We start from the raw sequence: 5,623 nt of genomic DNA, 5'->3' as shown, positions 1-5,623 counted from the left end.
GTCCAATGTATCTACCTTATTCTGGTGCCCCCAATACTCCAACTTTGTATGAGTCAGAAGCTGGAATATGGGTACAGCCCATATAAGGGCAAAGATATTCTGAAATAAGAGAGGAAGACTCTAGGACTTTCAAGAGTCTGGGTCTTTATAAGAAAAAATATTGTACTTGTCTTCTGTTATTGTTCCTATTATCAGGTGGCCACAGAGGCAATTTTCTTCTCACAAATACTGTATATGAATCTGGAACAGTCAGAAGCAGCCAACTGCGTTGCTGTCATGCTTGCACAGTTTCCATCCTTTGACTGTTTCCAATCCCTTGACACGAAATGGGAGCATATAAATGATGTAAAATATACATTCATGAATGCAGACATAATAGAAAATGTTGGTCCAAAGTTAAGGTGATATGTCTTTTCTTTCATTATAGAAACTCTACCTTTGTGCCTCTAGGCTGTCCCAGAGAGTGACTTATAAAGAAGACAGGCATGAAGTTGGAAAGCCTCTCTCTCTCCACAGACTCATTTTCTGAGGTTAAGTCCTTTGGAGGTGTGTGTGTGTGGGTGGGTGTGTGTGGGTGTGTGCATACATGTGTATATATGCATGTTTTTCTTCTATACTTTATTAATTAATTCCAGGTGCACAGTAAGTACAGTGGTTGTACTTTATGTGTTATGCTCTGCTCAGCACAGGCGTAGCTACCATGGCAGCCAGTTTTATTAGCTGCTCTCTGTCTTTTCCAAATGGGGAGACTGAAGCTCTAGTTCATTCAGTCACACAAAATAACATGAAGGAGTTAAATCGGTGGTTTCTGTCTGCACTTTCTATTTTTCTCCATTCTGCTTCAATTTTCACCCTTACTTTTTATTTTTGTTTGTTGTTTCCTACTCCTTTGAGAAGATGATAAAAGCTTAGTCACTCTACTCAGAAATGTGAGCATCTAAACATAAGCTGTGGCACTGGACTTCAGGGTTTCCCCATATGGCTTTATTTGTCTATGAAGATAACATGAAGGAAAGATTAGGGCTTCTAGACCCTGAAAATCATACGTGGATCCTCTATATAACCATGGACCCCAAGTTAAGATTTCTTATGTCAAAAGATGCATCACCTGTGGGTAAGTCAATAGAGGATTACTGAAAACATCTTTTACAATGTTCTTCTGAAGTTTCTGTAAGTCTATAGAAAGGTAAACAAACTTGGTTAAGGTAGAGACACTCATAGGAAGAGCCAAAGTTCCACAGGCTAACCCTTCTCAGCTCTTTTCCTGAGCTTCTATAATAGTTCTGGGTGGTATGAGTACAGTTACATAATATACAAAGTAGAGTTCTCATCTAAGAAGATCATGAGGTACTTTCTCACCTCAATGTGATTATTAATTTATGCTGAACAGATTTCATATTCACTCCATTATCTGGCTTCTCTCAATATATTATATTTTTATATAAATTCTTTACCTTGTCTGTAAACAAATTAGCATTATAAAAATTAATTGTATTAACAAAAAATGAAATTTTCTTTTTTCTTTGATATATAAAGGACATATAAGGTTAGAGTTTCAGGTGTACAACATAATGATTCACTCTTTGAATGCATTGAGAAATGATCACAATAAATCTAGTCAACCTCCTTCCCACACATGCAATTTTGTATTGGAGTAAAAAGGAGGTTAATTCAGACTCTACAAATGTTTTCTTTCTGGATTCAAAGTTTGCTGGGGTTTTTGATAGTTTTCATGGTCATATCTTTTTATAGCTAATTCAGAGCTGTTAAAATCAAGTATGTGGATAGTTGGACTAGTACAGAAAACCGAGTGATTCTTACTATTAATATCTTTGGGAGGATATTAAAAGATTACCCTGAACCTAGAATGTTAATATATTATTTTTATAGAAATGATGGTGAATTATTTCTATATTCAAAGCAAGACATAATGATAAGGATTATAAAACATTTAGTTCAGTTCTTCAGAAGCTAGCATGCATTGAAATGTTAAAGGAGTTGGAATGAACTGATCTTCAGTTCAACTTCATATAGGGATTTTTCTTTTACCTCAAGCTCAGTGATGATGCTATATTTCTTAATTTTGTTAGACGTAGAATGATTTCTCTCAAAGAGGCTGAAACTATATTTCTATGATTTCCTGATAGGAGACATGGGGTATCTGTGACAAAGCAATATATTTGAAAGATAAATATTTTCTAATTGCTTCATGCTTGATTTTACATTTGCTTTACTATGGACATTCAAATAGTGGATGAATTAGACAAGTCAAATGAAACCCTAATCTCGTTTCAGTTGGTGTGTCTGACTTTAACATGACCACTGTCTGGATCTGAGTCAGCCTCTGATGCACTCAAATATTACTGAGCATTAAGACTTAGCCAACAACTACCGGCTAGACACAGTGAGGTAGAACAGAAAACAGAAAATGTACATCATCGGTTCCTTTTCATCTTCTATCTTGAGAAGGTTGGAGCCCATTGTCTTGCACAATTTCCTACTGTCTTCAAAGTTCTTCAATTCACTTGAAAAATGATAGCATTTATCTTCACAACATGACCATTGAGCTTTACATGTGTTGTTCTTGTTTCCTTGAAAACGAAAGATATGCCCCCGAGACCACTCAGTGTTCTCCCTGACAGATACCTCTGGGCTGAGAGATCCTAGTCATGTCAAGAACTTTTATTTTGAGAGACTAATGGGCTTCATTTCTGCTTTCTGAAAAGAGCTGTGGCCTGGGAAGAGGGTCACATTACTTATATATATCCAAAAATCTCTAGTAAAAACTTCTAACAAGATTGGTATTTTCCCCTCACAACCACTAGTGAAAGGACTTCATAGTGGAAAGTGACTTCTCTGTTTTCCTCAGATGAGGAAAATCTGTAGGTACAGAGCTGATCTTAACTTAGTACCTGACTATGTACCAGTATTAAAGGGCATAATAATGATTAGAAAATATGATAAAGGAAATCTACAGAGATTTTTTTGTAGAAAAATACTATTTTGAGAAATGGTGATATAAATATATATAAAATCATTCTTCCAGAAAAATCTAAGCTCCGGGAAAGACTGATTTTTTTTTTCAATTATAAAGAATGAAAATGGGACTCTATAAGAAGTCTTTAAGAAAGTCCAATTTGAGGAGAGTAGCAGGAGATTGGGGAAAACAGTAGAAACCTATAGGTCTCAGTCTTCAAACCACATCTCCATACCTGTGTTAAGTGGAAGTTCTTTGCAAGTCATGTTTTCAAATGTGGATCTGTCTTCTTGTGTTATGTTGTCCAATGAAAGATTCTGTACTTGGATTGTCTTCTGACCCTGGAAAACTTTAGTCTACATTGTTAGCTTGAGGGAAACAACATGGGACTGAATAAAAGGCACGATTTTAATTTTACTGTTAGTTCATGTTCAGGTAAGGACTGTTTTTAGTCCTGTGCTTTTTAAGCAACTCTTCTCTGTATATGATTTACATGCTTACACCTTATTTGTGGAAAACACATACATTAATGACAAAATATCTTACTAGACCTTGATAATAGAACAATCCGAAATGTAAAGCTTCTGGCTTTAAGGAACTCATTGTAATGGGGAGAGCATGAAATTAGAGGACTATATGGTGGGTGATAGAGAAAAGGTAATGGAGAGCTGCTCTTAGTACACAGAAGAGGGTTGACTGACGGAATGTAGGTTCTAGAATAGTGTGACAGGTCAGCAAGACTTCACATATTAGTGTTGATCTTAAAGTTGCTGTTTGTCTATAGATGAGAGATAGGAAAGTGAAAAGGATGGAAAATAAAATTCTAGATTTGTGCACTCAATTTTCTAAAATCAAGAAATGGAGACAGCATGATGTATTTACTTTGTTCAAATTTAGTACCTCCAGAAGATCCACCGTGTATAAGGGATTTTAGGGGAATAAGACTGTGAAGGTAACAAAAATCACATTGTAAAAAAAGATAAACCCTTATATAGATGCTGTTATTAACTTAAGACCTGTTGTGTACACATTATCAATTTCTACATCAATACATTTGTGAAATGTCAGTAATGTTCAATATTCTGCTAGTTATTCTAATGGCCTTAATCATCATAAAGACTGTCGCTACCTCGTTCATTGAGAATCATTGATATGAGGTCTTTCAGCTTTTGAAAGCTACTTAACAATCAAGTCAAATGATCAGATTTTAATTTTTTTCCAAGACTTTTGAATTTTTTATTGCTCAAAAAAGCTGCTGCTGCTGCTGCTGCTTTCTCTTCTTCTTCTTCTTCTTCTTCTTCTTCTTCTTCTTCTTCTTCTTCTTCTTCTTCTTTTACTTAGCTTTCTGGCTCTGTGCTTGTGCCTTCAACACTTTCAAAATGATTTTCTGCTCCTCAATAAGGAAAGCATGCTTGATCCTGTCAGGAACACACCTAGCACACATGGAACGACCATAAGCCCTGCCGATGTGTTTTTTCGTTTTAGACAACCTCATAAGGACTTTAGGTCTCACAGCACCAACTGCTCAAAGTCAGTCTGGGCACACGCCACACGCAGATTTTGGAGCTTTTCCAACCTTCTTAATATAAGGTAAACAATACTATTACCAGGGGTTCAGGACAGCCTTGTTTTGTTAGAGGCTGTATTGTAGGGCAGCCTAAGATGGTATGTCAAATGCTAGACCATTCTGAATGCCTATGGACGCTGTCCCTGGAAGAGTGATTAGATTTTAAAACATCACTTGATTGCCAAGCAAAGGATGGATACAAGTTCAAAGATGTGGGAATCATGAAATATAATTTAGAGGCACAATTTCCTTTCTGAATTTTTTCTATGCTGCAGTCCTTCAACTGTAACATTAACAGCTCTATACCTGGCTGTTAGCAATCATTTCAAACTCAAAGTTCTTATACAGTTCAATGTCTTTTGCAAAACAGTATGAACTTTTCTATTGCTTTTCATCTAAGCTACTACTGTAGATTTGTGCACTCAATTTGGATTTAAAATTTGGACCCCAGAATTTGGATTTAATATTTGGTTTATTCATCGCCTTTATGTCTCTCAACTAATCATCCATAAAATGAATCTGCATATTTATTCCTCCATAAATATTTGCACTTCTTCCCATTTATTCATTTATAATTCTTCTTTAGCTAAATCAGAGTCTTACTCTTTGTATGAGAAATGTTTTCTGAACAGTTCATTTCTGAATTTATCGGAAGAATATCCTTACTATTCTCCTGTGGAAAGTCTGTGTTAAAAACGTCTCTAAATGGTTAGATCTTTTAGTTTTCATTGTTTTTGTGTTTGATTATAAAATGATAAAGCAGTATTTGTTTACTATGTGACACAAATTGTTCTTAGTACTTTAATGCATGAATTCTTTAATATTTGTGACAACATAGAATGTTGGTCCTGGATATATGATAAAATCTCTTTGTTAATTTATTAATTTTTTATTGAAATATAGTTGACACAACTTTACGTTAGTTTCGGGTGTACACCATAGTGATTTGACAACTCTATTCATTATGCATTATGCTAGGCTTACCACACATGTAGCTACCATTTGTCACCATGCAACGCTATTATGATACCATTGACAATATTCCCTATGTTGTACCTTTCATTACCATGACTTATTCA

At 35.3% G+C, this 5,623-nt stretch overlaps 1 pseudogene; it reads right to left on the bottom strand.

Annotated features, from left to right (window-relative positions):
* Positions 1–4,310: 4,310 nt before the first annotated feature.
* LOC103669124 lies at positions 4,311–4,663 on the bottom strand (annotated as a pseudogene).
* Between the last annotated feature and the right edge of the window lie 960 nt (positions 4,664–5,623).

This window comes from Ursus maritimus, unplaced genomic scaffold (assembly GCF_017311325.1).
Source record: "Ursus maritimus isolate PB19 unplaced genomic scaffold, ASM1731132v1 scaffold_26, whole genome shotgun sequence".
Classification (NCBI taxonomy): domain Eukaryota; kingdom Metazoa; phylum Chordata; class Mammalia; order Carnivora; family Ursidae; genus Ursus; species Ursus maritimus.
The sequence above is the reverse complement of the archived record's forward strand: the minus strand, read 5'-3'. Positions and strand labels throughout refer to the sequence as shown.